At 41.2% G+C, this 19,628-nt stretch overlaps 1 protein-coding gene across 2 annotated transcripts in view; it reads right to left on the bottom strand.

The window, feature by feature from the left end:
- foxj3 (forkhead box J3) overlaps positions 1-16,626 on the bottom strand; it is a 68,873-nt gene extending 52,247 nt beyond the window's left edge. For both annotated transcript variants that reach the window (XM_034082778.2, XM_034082779.2), the window contains exon 1: positions 16,505-16,626. The gene's annotated coding sequence lies outside the window, so the exon portion shown is untranslated. The remainder of the gene's footprint in view (positions 1-16,504) is intronic.
- Between the last annotated feature and the right edge of the window lie 3,002 nt (positions 16,627-19,628).

Raw genomic sequence — 19,628 nt, 5'->3', positions numbered from 1 at the left:
TAGATGTTCTTCTCACGTAAAGCCTCAAATCGTCTTCATTTAAAATGGCACTGGAGCTGGAGTTATAATTAAAACCATTTGGTTTTTTTAATCAATATTCAATCTCTCAGAAATAATTAACAGCATATTAAAGAGTTTACTGCCTGACGGAGCTGGATGCCTCTACATCATTAAGCTGTTGAAGCGCTGCTCTTTGACTCCGCATGTCCCATTTCCCTGGTTTACTGCGCCTCCGTACAGGCTCTTTAAGATGCTCCTGGAGCATGCACTGAGCACTGTACCTGCAGATCATAACACAGCCCACTGATAACACGCAGCGTGAATACTCTCCCACTGGCTTTGAACATGTTACATATAAACACTTGGAGCTACATGAGTGAACCTGTACGTGACAAATGGAAGGCTTAAACAGTCTGCTGAATGCAAATGCTTCACAGGAAATAGCAGCCATTTATGATCAAGCTGGTTGATTCATGGCATATTGCTGAGAGGCGGCCATAAATCCATGCCCTTTCCCCCTGAGCGATAATGCAGCATACATTGGAAGTTGCACAACAAATACGTGCTATTCAATATGTGCTATATTAGAGGGATAAAAGTCACAGGTCAATAGTTACATATTTTCTTCTGCTTTTTCTACCACTGTGTTATCACGTATAGCTAAAACTCCTATAGTGTCTGAGGGTGTTTCTCAATGTCGAGTAAAGCTGCTCCAGAGCCACTATTTCAAGCATACTACGTCATTGAGTGCCGCCGAAGTACTGTTCCAATGTCCAGCATACTATTCTACCGAGCCTGGCGTACTTCGTTTGGAGACATTTCGAGGCTGCACATGTGTAGACTCCGCGGTCTTCAAATCCCCACAATGCTTTGCACACGGACCAATTTCCCAAAATCTGGGGCGGAAAATGTAAGGCAGGGCCTCTCATATGACGCACACCTGCACACTTGCTCGCCTGTTCCACTCTTCGTTTTCCGAATCCCAGGAAGTATTCTTGCCTCGCTTCTGAAGCAAGATGCTCAGAAGACATGTGCTACCAAGCAAACGTACTCGAGATTGAGAAACACCCCCAGACTCAATCCCCCCGTCAAGCACATAATGTGCAGGTAAATAACACACACCTTTTCACACATGCATTGCCATACTAAAATGATCTAGACATTAACTGGACAAGCTTTATGTGAGAACGAAAATGTCTTTTGGACCTCTCATACTCACACCCAGATATATAGCACTTAGTCCACTTAATGTTTGATTGAGCAATGTATAAACAGAAGCACTCACTGTTGAGAATTCACAGAGAGCAAGTGGGCATATTGATGACACAATTGAGGGTAAAGAAGAAGGGTCTCTTTACAAAAAAAACAGAGCAAAATTGTTGAACTGAGAGACGACTTGAATCTGGAATTAATGTAAGTAAAAAGTGAAATCGTAACACAAATTCAAGGAACCGCAAGAGATTTGGTTGTTGATGACCAAACCATGAACCGGCTACACATGCATCTCGTCTGGCCTACAGCGCGATCTACCCATGGGCCACCCCTCGTATCATTAAGACTCACTCTCAGTATTCCCAGTAGGGGATAATGCTTCTGACCAAGACAGTCTCCTGTTGTGCGCTACTGGTGGAAATGTAAACTCTGGACAATGTGCTGGCCTAAATCTTGGTACGTTGCATGGTAAAAGGGCTATATGTGGAGAGTCACGTGATCAATAATCTGCGTAATGATGAAAATGTATCTTATTCCTGAAAGACAGTCTGGCAGAATACAGCACAGAACTCCAATCAGCTGTTGAATTTAACTGGTGCTCTCGTAGTCACCAGGAATTGTCTGTGTTTATTGAAGCTAATAAATTCCTTGAGCATTCTCCAGATGACTTCCATGGTCATTTGGGGGCAGCTAGCTTTTTGTCTTCTACTACTGCTGCTGATTAGGAAGAGTAAACTATAAGGCTGTGGCTGTCTAAAGCGCTGCATGACAGACAAGGAATTTGGTTTCACGTGGACAGACATCTGTCGTTGTCTATGCCTGTTCTCTTCACTCTGCTCCGTTCCAGATCATTTCAATTAATTCGGTATCCTGGAGACAATGTTGCTATTTATCTAGGTGTGGATGGGGAAGGGGGAAGGTAGCAGCAGTCATTGTTGGTTTAAGCTCTGCATTGAAAATACCTCCTAGCATAAAAGTGGATTCATCACTGTGAGGTTACTGCCTTACAAGAGCCACAATAGCTCATCACAAAACCTGAGGATTTACCATTTAAACAGCAGACACGTGAGTTAGGCCTACAGTCAAACCTTTGTGGCTTTCACTGCTAAACCGACACGACGAGATTGAATGGTTACTCAAGCATAGTGGCACTCCTCTGAAGAAAGGCTTTTAGGCAAATGATGGATTAGCTGCTGGCATTATTTGGGCACTAACCACAAATTAGCTAACTACATATGTGGCAGTTCCTTCAGTGGAAAAATCAAGACAAAAATATGACTAATGTTTAATAACAATGATCTGTAGCCTGAAAATAAATATCATTGAAGAAGTTTGATTACATTTTCAAATATATCGTTGGTCTTCATTCATCATTATGTTTAAAGTAAACCTTTGGATTTTATGTACATAGGAAACGACAACATTTCTATAGTGTAGGCTTAATGGAAAATAAGAACACCACGTAAGAAAAGTGAAAAATACCCAGTATAATTTCCTGCTCAAAGGCAATGTCATCAAAGTTCAAACAATCCAAAAGGAACACAATTTGCAACAAGATAGATCATCGTCATGTGTGAGACTGTTTTCCTTAAAAAATACTACATCAAAATAACTGAACATTTTTGTCTTTTTATGTAATTGACAAAAATAATTTGTTAAATACAGCTTATCTTTGCACAAGGCAAGGTGGTGCATTATTGATATTTCGCAAGCCATATCTTATAAGCCAATGAGGGATGTCATAGGAGTTGGCATGACGATTACATTAAATTCAAGCATTCCTCAAAATATGAACGTTGTCAAAAGATGATGTCAGTTAGGTAACTTCTTGTGTCGAAAGATGTTTTTCAAAAATACTATATGATATTGGTCAATTTATCGTGGTCAATTTATTTTTAAACAATAAGATTAAGGCCTCCGTTAACCACTCAGCACTGATCAAGTGCAGATGAGTAATAGTCAACGTGTTTGTCAGTAAGAGACAAATAAAGGTCACAGCAGGCCCAGACAGCATGAGAAACTCCGGGGACCTCTCTCTCTAGAGAAGCAGGCAGGAGGCAATCCGAGTGTGTTTTCAGACAGGAGGTGAGAGCAGAAGGAGATACTCCTCTACTGTTGTGACATTTGCTGCGGTGTTTCCAATGAGGAACTCCTTTCGAAGGAGGAAGGTGAAGACACCGTGTGGGCTGCTAACACTCTGCTCTCTAGCATCATATTGGCCATGATGGGTCAATAGCTCACTCCCAACTTTCGAAATATCTTGCTTCTGACACGGTTATGGAAAAGTCAGTAAATGTCAAAATCCTACGTCCAACTTCACTCAAGTCTCTGCTCCAAAGGTACTTTTTCTACTGGTCTATACAAAGAGCTACAGCAATTGGTTGATGCATTGGATAGTTGATCTACAAAGACAAACTATTACCAACTGTTTTGATCATAAATTGTAATAATAATTGTGTGTATAGCTTTCATTCAGAGAGCATAAAAACCACTAGCTGTCACTTGGTCCTCATTAAATAGGACTAAAGCTGCACATGTGTTGTTATTTATCAATTGTATAAAAGGGTAAGGAAAAAAGGAAACGGGAAGTTAAGGAAATGGTAAAATAGCAAAGGTCAGAGAATTGAAACTGAAAATATAAAATAACCGGATTTCTCAATCCAAACCATCTCCATTATGGATTCCTGGAATATCCTACATGTCACGCAACAGTGCTTGACAAAAAAAGACCACTCTTTTTAAGGCCAAGCTTTTAAATCCATTATCTGATTTGCCTAATCTTCATGGTTTTTTTAATTGTTGTAAAAAATGCACTAAAGGATACTCTTGTTTCTTTCTATAACATCCTGGAGCTTATAGTTACTTTGGCCTTTGGGCACAAAAAGCCCTATGGCTCTGCCCCCTGAATAGTTAGAGATTTAAGGACCCCATGATGACATATTATAGGTCTCAGCGTATGTGAAGTGGCTGTTAACCTCCGATCGATCTGCAGAGCTCATCAAAAGTCTTGAGTGCTTTACATTATTGGATGGAGACGGAGGCGAAAGCATCCAAACATTGACTGGGGATTTCATTCTTTATGAGTGAATAAAATCACATTGGCACAGTTATTGGACAGCCCAGCACTGACTAATGGGGTTTACGACACACTTCACGGACTGCAGCACGGGTGGCAGGTGAAATATTCCTGCAGCATGTCAGTCACAGCAGAGTATTTATCCATCAGCACACATCATTAGTAGAACCAGTTTGTTGCTGGTTAAGGAAACACTGAATGGATTTGTTTTCTTAACTCATGATGTGATTGTTACTATTGTCGTGATTTTTCGCGTTCACTCAAAATATTTGGGTTGCTGTGATAAATTAACACGTCACCTCTTTGTAGTAAACCGAGAATACATTCACACAAACAAGCATTTCAGGATGCTAAACTTTCGGAAGAAATCACACAAAAGCCTCATTACATTCGCTAACAGGGATGATGATGATGCAGCGGGGTTTTTTTTTTCACACCTCGTCTTGGTGGTGTAAAAGATAAGGCTAATTAGCGTGGCACCATTTGCATCTTCACCTCGGTGTTTCCACAGCGAAGGGAAGGGAGCAGCCGCAGCGGGCTAATGAATGTTTGATTTGAGAGGGAAGACTCCCTGTCACTTCCAACGCTCCTGACATACCCTCTCCTAAATCCCTTACATTTCTTCGTGCTCTGCTATCTGGCTCGGCTGTCGGCGTCTTACCTACCTTTCCCCCCCCCCCCCCCCACTTTAAATTCCTCGCCCTACCACCACCACACAGGCTGCACTCATTACAGCAGATTTGCATGTCTGCTCCAGAGCAGTATGAGAGGAGATGAAACAGAACTCCCAGTGCCTCTGCAGAGCTTCACTCATCTGACAGAGAGAGCTCCACCTTGGGCCCCAGACAGCAAACAAATGCAGGCCACACACACACACACACACACACACACACACACACACACACACACACCACACACACACACACACCACACACACACACACACACACACACACACACACACACACACACACACACACACACACACACACACACACACACACACAACACACACACACACACACACACACACACACACACACACACACACACACACACACACACACACAACACCACACACACACACACACACACACACACACCACACACACACACACACACACACACACACACACACACACACACACACACACACACACCCACACACACACACACACACACACACACACACACACACACACACACACACACACACACACGAAAAACAGAGGTCTACCTTCCAGCCTTTGCTCCCCTTCCTGTGCATTACAAATCAAGTGTGCTCAACTGAGAAGGATGAGACCGTGAGTTATGGGATGGAGCCATTGGTCTCCATTCACGCTAAGGTCTCACACACCTGAGACCGATGACCGGCTTTTCTTTATGTGCATGACATTGTTTTTCAACTGGTCCTTTCGCTATTTAACAGTCTATGAATACACTGGGTACAGCTGGGGGATCATTCTAAAAGACTCCATCTAAAATCATATAATAAATACATTCTATAATGAAATCACTCAAGTCTTAACTAAATCAGTCAGATCTTAAATACTTGAGCTTTTTTGTTTCGGAGTAGTTTTAGTGCTTTAATGATTAATCAACCAACTGATTAGACAATTGCCAAACATTTTTACTTGCTGCTAGTTTCACTTTTTTAAATAAGAGAATAAATGTTTGGATATTATGATAAATTGAATAGCTTTACATTTGACCAAGTTGGTTTGGAAACAATGATCAAGATGAAGACATTAGCTTTGCCTCAGGTCAAATGTTATGCACAGAGGGTGCAGGCTGTTCTGACCTTTTTATATTTTAACTCTTATTTTAATAAATATCAGTCACAAGTCAACACATCTAAAGTTGTTGCGCAGAAGGTGAGTTTCAACAGCAATGACTAAATGTCACATACTTTACTAAAAAAAGAGCAAAACCTCCAAAAAGAGGAAAAAGTACATGTTCTGTTTTTGAATGAGGAGCTTTTGCTCAAGATGACTCCTAGTGAAAGTGGTGAGTCATGTGCCATGAGTCACTGTGAAAGGGAAGAGCAGAGAGACCTACAGTGCACCGTGCACCGTGCACGCTCCTGACCAGACCTGTAGTGGTTCCTGTGACTATGGACTTCTATTTAGAATAGCACCAAGCCAAAAAAATAACATTTAAAGCCTTATCTTCTTCAAATGGAAATTCTCAAACAGACTGCGCTGCTCCTTATTTTGCACTTTGAGATACTACCCGTTATTGAGAAGGAACATCCTCCTCAGTCCTCTCTGACTCACACTCAGCAGCTAGACTAAATAAAGAGAAATTAGAAATGAGAACTTGGACACTATTTTTGATTCAAGACCTTCAGATCCATATTCTCAGAGAGTTGTATCATTATGAGAATAGAAACCTTTCCTCAAACAAACCTCTGTACATGTCTTAACTGTAAAACCACAATCTGCCGTGCAGGAATATAAATTACCTCAAATGTTTTCACTGCCATTCAGAAATGCAGTTTTTTTTTCAGGGGTTTCACTCTCCCTACGTAGAAGCTGGTGACGGTTGTGGTTGAGGACGCTTTGACTGATGACGTGAGTAGAAAACCACTGCAGCCACAACAACTGAAAGCCAATCATCAAACAGGTAAATCCCCCCCAATGGAACATTATGTGTAATATGCCTATATATTTTCTTGGTTTCTGAAATGTTGGAGGTTTAAAAACCCAAATGTTAACCAGCATCGTATTAACCCAGAGCGCTTTGGCTCTTGAATGTCACAAGATAAACCTGCTGCATGTCAATAGGATAGTGGTTCATTGTTGATATGTTTGTATTAAGTTCATCTGTAGGGATTTTTTTCTGGGACTTTCTGTCATTGAAGCTGTGTAATGATAATACATGATATTGTATTACACTTAAACCGCCGTGATTCACGAAGTAAATGTGGCTGCAGTGTTTGTTGTGATGAAGAGATGATGGAAAAGCTGGTAAACATTTCAATCTCTACTTTAGGCCGGTATGACAATGGGCTAAGTGTGACTCAACATTTTCAACACTCCATGAAATGCAATGCAGTTCAACAACAGCACCAAAAAGGACATCCTCCAAAATAATCAAAACCTCTCGAAAACCATTTAACGAAAAACTAAATATTATAATCTTCATGACGGGAGGCTTTGTTGCATTACACTGCATTACTTTCATCCAATGCCATGAGGCAGAGATATTTCTAGTAAAGACGTACACAAGTAGCCACTGCCATTTGCAACTTTAACATATGAGGTTCTATAAAGTCATATTCAAGTTGAATTCTGTTTATGAAATATAATGGGACACTTAAAAGTCTCTTTGTGGGTTCATTGTGCATAACTCACTGCCTTTCACCTCTACTTGAAATGCATTTAAAAATATGGATTTTCAATTCATCGACGCAGCTCATCATGGCTCTAAAATATATTAAAATGTCCTGTGACTAAAAATCATATGTTCAATTCTGTGGGGAATAATGTGTGGTGCTGAATCACATTTTTGGGAGTGAGCAGATTGTCTGATGGAGCCAGCAGGAACTGAATTTACAGGCACCAGTATCACCAGTGATTATTTGTACTAGCCCTGCTTCTTATCTCAGTAGCAGTATTCTAGCAAACCACAAATAAAAGGACGTGCGTTTGTAACAGACCAAGAGAGAAAATACAGTAAAGTGATATAGGCAACTATGAATGTATTGAACTGAGAAATGTCCTGCTAGGTTTCGAATAAAGTCACCAGGAAGATTACACGGAAAACAAAATGGCAGAGTGGAGCTCAAAGTGGTTCGACGCTCGAGCCTCTGAAAAAGTGGCAAAAATATCACAACATTTATTGGAGAAATGACAAGAGAAAAGAGCTTTTCAGAGGCAGTCATTTCAGATGAGTAAATGGGGATTATCAGGCATAAACCGAAGCAGCAATCAGCATTAACCAAAGACTTGCTAATTTGTTCCTCTCCAATTATAGTCACTTTTGTCAGAGCATCATTTTGACAAAGACTGGACTCCGAGCGCTGTGAGCTGTGGAACTTAGCTGCAGTGTGGCCGGTCTTTACATTGCACATTAAGTCATTAGAGTGTCCCTGCTCGCAGTCCCTCCCTAACCCCCCACTGCACACACCAGTCACAAAGCCTTTCAGACCCCGCTCTGCCTTCTGCATCTTAATAAGAGGAGGGAAACCAGAGGGAAGTGAAGGCATGGCAGCCTTTGAGAGGAAGCCGAATAAATGACTGAACACAACACACACCCTGGGGCGGGCACGCCGGGGGGTTTCCAGGAGGTCGGAGCGAGCGGGGCCAATCGTGTCAAGACGGAGGCGGCACACTAAAACAAAACTGACATATCAAAGCAGCCAAGCCTTGTTTAAGGGAAAAGAGCAGCGAAGACACTGCATTCAGCTGCACAGCTTGTTTCTGCTTCGATGAGAGACAACACCACCAAAAAACGCCAATTAGTGATTAAAGTGGAAATTCCATCTACTGCAAAGCGGCATTTTCTTCCAATGAAAAACAAGCTCAAACCATCCGAGATATCCTATGGCCTTTGATCCCATGCTAGTTTTCTTTTCAGAGGTATAGGCAAACTCTAAACCAGGCATTAGGGAGACGGCTTCTGTACCCAAACATTTCATCTCCTGTCCTAATCCCCATCATATTTAAGAGCAACTGTTCAGACTTAAACCTTCCCAGTACAGACAAAACTCTGTCATTACTAAAGCAAACTGACTAGGCCTTGAGGCAACTTTCCCTGATTCGTGTAAATAAATGCTTTGTCTACAAGTACAGACCATAATCTCTGACAACCTGGATAAACTGCCAATGCGCAATATAAAAGAACACAGAGATTGCAGGATTATGAGAGCACTTAAATGAGTTATATTTTTGAAATGAGCTTGTTGAGAGCCAGTGTGGCCTTAAACTCAGTTTGCCTATAATAAGATATCAACTGTTTACCACATATCTGCTCTCCTTGTGATAATGAAGGCATTCCTGGGAGCTTTCTGCCAAGCTGACACAACCTTTAGGTGCTTATATCCAAAAATGGGTGCATTAAGTGCATTTTAATTGACTTACATTTACCCACTGTATTGTCTTGCAAATAAAAAAGATCTTCTGGCACTCCTCGAAGACTTAAAAAGTAGGTCACTCAGTCTCCTGTGAGTCATAGATGTTGGCAGGGGACCAAGCAGAGCAGGTAAGGGAGAGAAACAGCTCGAGCTAAGAAGGGCCTAATGGTTTACTGATACCGTTTCATTATTATTAATAAAAACATAATCAACTTTACTTACAACTGTGCATTTTTTGGTACAATATAATATCAGGCAAAATTGGATGCAGAAGTTAAGGAAATTAAAACAAGAAAACTGTGTCACACACATAGCTGCATTGGCACACACACAGATGTATATTGTAGTCAGGAACACTGAGGAACACTTCTGTCTAGTTACGTGCAAACTCCTCCACATGAGTCTTTACATTCCACTATAGAGATTTCTCAGATTGCAGGTGTAGTCTCGCTTCTCTCTAGGGCCACAGCACCTCAGCAGAGGGGCCGCCCTCTAGGGCCACAGCACCTCAGCAGAGGGGCCGACACGCAGGGTCAGAGCTGGCCATGAGATTTCCAAACAGTTTTGAAGGCGGTGACTCAGCCTGGTTAAAGCCGTCGGTCACACAGCCACCCAGGGACAACCACACTGATGAGTCTCCGGCCCTGTGACCGACACACCGATACTTTAATTACATTGGGCAACTGGCACTAACCACGTTGCCTCCGCCATGGAGCCCCTCCTCCAGCTAACCCCTCCGCCCTCTCATTCATCCACCATGAGGGAGAGGCATGCAGGCCAGAGGAAGTATGACTCATCTGAGCAACAAGACGCATTCTTCTGAACTCTCTACAGACGTGTTGTTTGCTAAGTGAAGAGCACAGGAGAGTAGGCGCAGAGAGAGATAACGAAAAAAGAGTGAGGACTCATAATTAAGAGACTATGTGTGACATGTCTTGGAAATGGAAGCAAAGGGAGTCAACTTTAGTGTGGGTTTCCTGGTCCACACACACATATCAACGTTTCCTCCAACTCCACGGAGAGAATCTTTGGCTTCTGAGAGGGGTTTTCTGAATCACAGATGGAGACTCCAAGTACTACATCTAAGGATAATCCATCAGGTTCCATGCAGAGACAAAAGTGACTAATGACGACAAGAGAGAGGTTTATGATGTGCAATTCTGCTGAGCATGCAAAGGACAATGAGGCATGATGAAGAAAAAGTGTTTAATCTAACGGATCCACCGCGGCTCATTCCCAACACCACATCTGCAGAAGTTGGCACTCGCCCCTACAGATCATGAGCCTCACACACCACATCACACACAGGCTCCAACTTTTACATGAAGCTATTTCTGGAGCGGCCCACATTAACATTGTCTGCAATCACAAAACAAATAAAGGCCACGGCGCACAGCCTCCAGCTCTGATCCACCGACACAAAGCGGTTGAAATGTGCCCCGTCATGTGGTTCCATGAGGAATGATCCGTCTCCCACCAGTCTACCATCAGCAGTGGATGATCTTGAGTGATGTGGGAGTCAACCATGTCTTGAAGACTCCACTGTTTATCCTTACAAAGCAGACTGTGGATTTGATTAGACATCACCATCGCTGAATTTCTTCTCAGCATCTGCAGATTGACATCCAAACATGTGAGAGTTTGCTGCACATGGCACTGTAGTACACAGGGGTAAGGTAACCTATGGGGCTTACATCATTGCATTGCACTTCCTTTGCAACTACTTCCACTGCTGCAGTATGCAAGCAAGCACCTATTACAGCAGAGATTATCCCATCAAACCTCACTGTCCATAGGCCTATTAAAGGAGATCTAACTCACTTTGGCTTCAGGTTAACGCTCCATGACTATGGATTTGTGACTGACAAGACAACCCTGTTATCTCTTTGAATTAAGAGTCACTTAGTATATCTAAAATCCTGCTGAACTCGGACAGATTTTCATTGTTTCTCTATACTCATGCATGCCCCAACCACTGCCTCGCTTACCATCTCATTATCAATGAAGTCTAGTTTATGGCTGAATATACATCGTCATGGTTTCATATTTAAACTGCCTTGAAATACGTTCATTTCAAAGAAGAAAGCTGAGAGTACCATTTGGGGAATATAATGTTATTAAATTGTGATATCTCTATGGGATTTGAGTACAGGTGTATGATCTGTCATGTCGAACAGCTATGTGTTTGCTGAACTGCACACAAAGCTGCATTATTTAGCCAGTTGTTGGTGCTATCAATTTTTTTTTTTTGAAATATTCCCCGTTGAAAACTGACAGAAGGCCCCATGTCTTTTATATTAAAACTGTCTGGGTATTTTGCCGTTTCACCTGGATGTGCATTTTGTATCTGCCACAGGAGCCCCTGTATTGATTCAAACAGATACCAGATGATGAAAGACACCTTCTTATTACCTAAACTGCGTCAGATTAGCCAGCTTCTTTCGCTGCACACAGCTCGAAAGCCTTCTAACCGTGTGATCCATATAAGCATATCAACTGCTTCTACGCAGTAAGTGCAAAAAAGCTTGAGAAATACACTGATATCGATGGCTTATCAAAACTCAAGGATACAGCATACAATAGGGTGACTTCTTGAAGGCATTGGAAAGTTAAGCAGGTCTTGGTCAGTAAAATGTCAAATGACACAGCATTGCATTTATTCTAAAATCTTTTGTTTGAAATGTTATTAAGCACTACATCAACTCCCCTTTGATGTTGGGGGATTTGTAGGCCCTGACTTCCAATGCAATTCCCTCCAACACATGTTCTATTATTACACAAACTCTTCTCTTCATCTCCCTCTTCAAGTTTCTAGAATTGATCTTGATGCAGAGATAACCGAACATTGAAAATAGACAGCAAAGGTTGAAATGAGTCAGAGAAACCGCAATGAACTACAAAAGTCACCAATATATACCCCAGGATCCTCTCCTACAGTGCACTGGTGTAGGTAGTTATAGTAGATGCCCGAATAGAAAGATGGGCCCTGATTAGTCAGACTGGGGAAATACATGGCTAAACACTTTCAGATAAAACATGTTCTGACCAAATATGCCGATAATTCGACTCGGTTGAATTAAACATCACATACTCCTTTCACTGATTCATGTCCACATTCGACTCCAACCCGGGAGTATGGAGCACATAGGACTAGTTCACTGACAGAATCAACTCAATAGACTGGGGGGGGGGGGGGGGGGGGGGTCGGTCGAGGAGAACTAGGCAGTGTATTGCAGGATGAATAAAAAATGAAAGTGTAGTGCTTCAGTAAATTCGCTCTCTCCATCCCGTGAGGAGGGGGAGGGGGTGCTGGTGGAGTAGAGGCTTGTTTGAAAACTGAATGCTGCATTCCCACATCCACCCATATCCAGCAAGGGGCTCTTTAAAAATTCATTAATTTACAGCAAAAATAGATTAAAGCACCCAGCTGAGCAAAACTCAAAATGTGGCTCCGGAATAACATTAATGATAAAACATCTCCCTCAAGCCTGGGGGGGGGGTTGCCTGAAGAAGGGGTACTGGCTTCTTTCACCTTACAGCACCTTGAGAATAATTTATTTTCAATCATTACTAAAATAATGCATTTCTAATTGTCATTTTTAATTACGCTTTTCTTGGGATGGGAAAAAAAAGGGGCAGAGGAGAAACCTGCATAAACTAATTATAATCCATCTAAGGATCTGCCATTCCCATGATGCCATGCCAATGTCATTCTATTCACCATTTGATATCGCAGCTACAGAGACTCGATGACAGCTGCTCCAGGCTCCCCAAAAACGCAGAGAACTGCAGTTACAGTAATTGCTCTGGCCAGCACTAAATGAGGTTCACTTAAGTGCAATTATCCCCCTCTGATCTCTCACATAAAGAGACTTCTTTAACATGGAGAAGTGGGCTCACACAATGTGACTGCAAACAAGATTCAAATTGGAATCAGGGAGGCATTTCCAGCAGATGAATGGCTTCATAGCTCATCTGCATTCTAGTGATGCACAGCGTTGCTAATGAAGACTGAGCCAGACCTTTCTCCCCAACACAGCGAGAACAAAACCTCCCACTGGATATAAAAGCACAATGCGGGGAGACATCTCTAACAAATGTGTCCAGTCATTTGGCCTGGGCTGCATTAGAGGTCACCTAGCCTCCATGCAGAGTTAACAGCAGTTGCAAAAGAAAAAAAAAGATCCAGTGTTGTTTTGCCCAATCCAAGGGGAAAATGCACTTGATGATGGGCGATGAGGTAAAACGAATGAAACCCCCCAACCTGAAATAACGCTACATTTCACAGCAGAGAGGAATTGATGCCACTTTGGATTGAGACCAAAAATAAATTGTAAAAAAAATAGAGAGAGGGCTTTGAACAACAGCATCACGGCTACGCATTGCCAAAAAATAGAAATATATATCAGATGTCCTCATGAATAAATTGCCATCTGCCAATGGCTTCACACAATAGGTTTTCAGCCTAAAGGGTTAAGATGTGGCAGGTCTAATAGGGGTGGCTACAGAGAGGACCTGTTGGGTGCAGTCCAACAACACAGGGTGGTGGGGGGGGGGGGGCTGTGATGGGCGTTCATATTGCCACAGGCGGAACTACCACCAGGAGTCTGATAACTGCATCTCATGGATGGCCATTTGAATAATCACTTCAACAAGGGGAGAAATTAAAAAGCCTCTCAGTGAGAAGGGGCTAGGGACCGGGCCACATGCTGAATTCCAAATGAGGAGCTTTTCCAATGTAAAACTGCTCTGAAGTCCCTCTACTATACTAGCACGCTGACCCTTGCACCCATCCAAATGAGCTTCATATCATGCCACTATTCTATTAAATATATTAATTATACTCTCACCTTACAGACGATGAAAGAGTATTTTTTTTATTCAGGGACGATAGATGAATGTTCTAACTGGCGCCATACACAAAACACAGGAAGACCTGGAGACAAAGGTGTTTTTAAACCATTAGGCAAAAGACTGCTCAGAGCACTGCAGGCCAAAACCAGCATTAAAGAGAGGCTGCATCACATCCTCCCATCCACACTTTTAAATGCTTACTGTAAGGATAAACAGATGTGTGATCTTCTCTATGCTATATTCTCCACTGTTTAATCCAAAACATGTTTTAAAGCAGGTGACCCATACAAATGTAAAAAGGTAACACTGTTCAATTTAATTTGATGAGAATAGCACATAGCCACTACTACAGCGGCTTAAAGCGGACCGAAAACAAGCCAAATCTAGCCTTTAAGTCAAAACACCTCGAGTCATGATCAAAACTGAATGATTACATAGCTAATGGAATTGAAAGGATGTTATAAGTCTAATGAACAAATTCTAAAAAAGGTGTGTGGGCCGGTATTCATGTTTCTGCACACAGTATGTAAAGGAAAGCCAGCAGCGGCTGCAGTCCAGGTCTATTGTCTTACAGCCAGGCAGCATACAACAGCAACATGTCACTTCCGATGTCCACGCCAATTATTCCACTGCAGCGTTTCACATAGTTGTTTCAGTAGACATTATTGCTTGTAAAACACTCTGAATTTCATGATGACATCAACGATTTAGACATTTCCTGTGGAGAAGCTGGGATGTCTTTTCATGTTATACGGAGCTAGGGACCCTGTAACAAAATGCCAATTCATATAAACTGCACATGGAGCTTTACAGAGAACAGCAGTAGGACAATTCAAAGAATAAGACAGAACAACCAGGTACTAGAAAATAATATATATAAAGCTACTCTGGCTCTGCTTACCTGGACGGGGGAGCATGACAACTCAAACACCATGTGTCTTTCTAAAGCTGCATGCACAGATATTCTGATCCAGACAGCTCGCTGTAGGCCTGCTATTTAAAGGATGGGTGATTAAGCAAACCAGGTCTGACCTTTGATTGTGGGAGCTGACTAACGCTATGGGCATTTTGTTAGTTGAAGCAAAACGTCTGGCAGGGTTAGGTTATTTGGGGGGAATTTATAATGGTTTGTTTTAGTCATAAATTGAATAAAATTGGGAGTATGATGTCATGTGATAATATTCGCAGTCGGTTCAGTCGCTAAAACAACAACGTGACTTCATTGATAAAACGTGCACAATTTGACAGCGGGGCATATTAAGAGTTCAGTCATCCATCGTCTAATAAAGGCCGTTAGGAGAAAGCAAGGGCACCGTTTTGTATACAGCTGCACGCAAATGCCACAGCTATTTAGTTTAAAGTCGTAGCGTTAACTAATCAGTGCATCACACACCAACTGGTGAAACATCAAAGCAGAGAGACATGCAGGTCCAAATGTTAAACTGCAACACAGTCTGTACCATCTCAGGGCAATCCACAAGGGTATTCCACCAGAGGCAAAGACACAGTCCGAGGTTACATTCAGTTGCAGACAATTCACCTGAAATATGCTTTGCACTTGTTGATTGTCCAGCCACAGGACAGACCTGCGCCTTCTCATAAAGATCGACTAGTTTTCCATACGAAGATCATTATTTTCTAGAGGAATTTTCCAGCCGCCTGAGAAACTGACGATTGACAGACGAGAAAACACACTGCAACAGCTGTGAGTCAAATACCATCAGAGCATGCAGGAAAGGCAAATGACACTAGGTTTATACACACACACACACACACAGTCACACACAGTCAGTCACACAGTCACACAAACAAAAAAAGCTAGCTAACGATAGCTGTTGGAGGGCTGAGATAGGTCATTATATCCACCTATTGCGAGGGGAAAACACACGCACACACCTAGTCCTGGCCCAGGAGAAAACACCGACAACGCTCAGCTAAAGTTAGCTGGCTACCAAAACTGGCTAGCTAGCTGTCAAAGTTGCCCTGTCAGTTGTCACCGGTTGCACGGCGGTGCTAGCAGCGGGCTAACGCCAGAGCTGTCAACTTGGAGAGTTACATCAACACGGCCGGGGTGTACTAACACTGACCACGGGGAAACACGGACTGCCTCTCTGAGAAAAAAGGTGTCCCCCGCACCGCACGCCCCGCCAAGGCGAGCGGAAAGCCGTGTGCCAAGGCCTGTTCCCCGGGCTCAATCCCCACAACTTCAGTGCAGCTCACTTCCCCGCTAAAGTCGTCCATTTCGTGGGCCTTAGTTCAACTTCCATGCCCGTGTAGCTCACTTACTCTGGGTGAAAGCTTGCTGTGACGGCGGCTGTCTGTTAAATCCTGTCGGTAGTTTGAGAGTAACTGCCCCCTCCCCTTCCTTCCACCTTCTCTTCTTCTTCTTCTTCTTCTTCAGCTCGCAGGGGCTCCCCAGGAGGGTCCTGTGTTCTTGACGTTACCGTCCTGTGCAAAAGAAGCGCTGTAGCCTTAGCTTCACCGGTGAGCCCGCGGTGCCGTGGTGTCCCTCTTCAGCTACTCTCCGCCTTCTCCCGTTCGCCTTTCTCTCGGCGGCCGAGCCAACATCCGGGACTCTCCCCCCCGTTTGGTAAGTGCCCGGAACTACTTTCCCATACGACGACGCACATGAAGTTTTATTTTCTCCCTCTCTAACCACCCCTGCCGCCACAGAAACTAGCGCGCGGTGTACGCACGAGCCCCAGACAGTGTTGTAAAGTAACTATGTAGATTTACTAATCTACTGTAATTAAGTACAAATCTGAGGTACAACTACTTTACTTAGGTATTTCAATTGTGTTGCTACTTTGTACTCCTGCCCCACTATAAATTAAGAGGCAAATAGTGTACTATTACCTTTTGTTACTTTGTAGATATGGATCAATGATTAAAAAACAAACACTTAATTAAACTTGAGTTACACCTAGATTAAATTCACATGCTACCCATAATTAAAAATGGTTCCACTTTAACAAGCTTGATAAAAACATTAATACATAAAAAAAAAAACATATATTCTGAAATGGGCCAATCTGCATAATGAGTACTTTTACTTTTGGAACTTTAAGTACATTTAGATGCCAATGCTTTAATACTTTTACTTGAGTAACATTTTGATTGCAGGACTTTTATTTGTAACAGAGTAATCATACACTTAAATAGTGCAAGATCTGAGAACTTGTTCCACCAAACACGCGCTTGTCTATCAACAGTGTTAGAGGAAGTACTCAGATATATAAGTAATAGTGATACCAAAGTGTATAAATACTTAGTTACAAAAAAAGTCCTGCATTCATAATCAAGTTAAACTAGGCCTATATCAAAATATTAGAAACAAAGTAATAATTGTGAATATATATTTTAGACTTATTTAATATAATTGGATTATAATTATTGAATCCCTTTATTGTAATAGACGGTGAACGAATGTTACTGTATGTATACTGCTTTGTAGAATATATTAGGATAGACACTACATTATAAGTTGATTTGTAATTTATTAGCAATCCAATTATGTAAAGAAACTAAAGTTATTAAATAATTGCAGTGGAGTAGAAAGTACATTATTTGCTTCAGAGATGTTATGGAGTATAACTATAAAATAGCAGCAATTTGAAATAATCAATAGGCAAAATTTCAAGTGCCTCAAAATTATATTTAAGGACTCAAGTAAATGTACTAGGTTGCACTTCACCAGATCCTATCAATACATCTATTGATTAAAAAAAGCGCTTTATTTAAAGGAGCATTGTAACTGAATATAACCCAACACGGTTAATATTTTAGGACATAACCTTTTTAATAAAGAAGGAAGAAGCACACAAGTTAAAACAATGTTACAGAATAAAGGCAAAGAAGTCCACATGGGGGCCACTGTGCAATGAGTCACCTCTTATAAAAGGTTTTACAAGTTATAATTAAAGGCTAATAAATCATTTTAATTTTCCAGTTACAAGCCAGGAGAACTTTTGGGTTGTCAGGTTTGTTAAACAGGTCTGTGACTGGTGTCCTTCATGGTACAATGCATATTAAAGTGTATTAGATGATGTTAAAATATTAATACGTTACTTGAGGTGCTCACACTTTCTAATAAGTGAAATTGAAGTCTGCAGTTATACGTGTAAGAGTCATGGTGACTATCTGATCATGGGTTTTTTCTTTCTTCATAATATAATTCTAGCCTTAATCTAACAACCAAAATCTTTGTGAACCACTGTGGTTTTTCTGATTAAATAAAAGACATGCTCCACTGGCAGATAAACAGCTTAGAAGGATTTATTTTTAATTTGACCACCTGGCTACCTAAAAGGTGTTCCCTCATTAATCTATTTAATTGATCTGTCATTAGTGAAATCTTAGTTCATTGACCACTAATAAATCTATTAGTAATAACTTACAAACATTTTAATAACGGGAATTATCTTAAAGTTGTACAGATAAGAAAAAACATATACAGAAGCTGATAAAGGATTAAGTATTCTAGTCCATGATCTAAAAATATCTCTAAACTACGCCATCCACTAAATGCAGTTTGAAAAAATGTCCTACATAATTTTATTGCCTAAAAACAAAAACAATTAATTAAATAAGTTATATTTCCCTCACCATGTCTAACTCTTTATTGAACAGTGGAAACTGAATTCAAGGTAACTTAATACCTCATTACCGGATTAAAAACATAATATTGTTGTCAAGGACATGAGCATCCTTAATGGACTCACTGGACAGTGAGGTCTAGTGAGGTCATGCTAACCTGTCTTCATTTTGTTGTCTTATCTCCTATAATAGAGTTACAGGTTTTATTTTATACGTTCAGTTAAATTATCAATTTGTAATACTAGTAGGATATCTGGTGTATACAATATGAAGTTAAAGTAAAGTAGCAGGGACGATGGATGTGAGCCAATGTATCTTTGTAGTTGAATTTATATTCTACAATCTTATCTTTTCGTATTTTATTGACTTTTGGCCATTTTATATTTTACCGTGGTGATTTTTTTTTTATAAAAGTAAACATGCATGTCCACAAATCGAGTGGAATCTAATCCAGTTAGTGGACAAAATCAATCTAAGCATTAACGAAATCAGCCATGCTTAAGTGATGTGATCGACTCTTCAGCAGGGCAACAGCGCCTCCTGTAGGTCATTCAGGGAGCCTACAGCATTTATTTGTTCAAATTAAATTATAAAACACATTTCTTCCTTTTATGTAGCCTCTCTAGTGGGGACATGTTTCATTGTGTAAGGTAACAAGCAGTGGTGGAACAAGTATTCAGATCCATTACTTGAGTAAAAGTACCAATAAATTATTGCCAAAATACTTTATTACAAGTCAAAGTCATGCATTCAAAATCAGTAAAGTATTATCAGCAAAATGTACTTAAAATATAATGAGTAAAAGTAATTATTG

The sequence above is a fragment of the Pseudochaenichthys georgianus genome, chromosome 5, assembly GCF_902827115.2.
Source record: "Pseudochaenichthys georgianus chromosome 5, fPseGeo1.2, whole genome shotgun sequence".
In the NCBI taxonomy this organism is placed as follows: domain Eukaryota; kingdom Metazoa; phylum Chordata; class Actinopteri; order Perciformes; family Channichthyidae; genus Pseudochaenichthys; species Pseudochaenichthys georgianus.
Note: the sequence above shows the minus strand (reverse complement) of the source record. Positions and strands in the feature narration are given on the sequence as shown.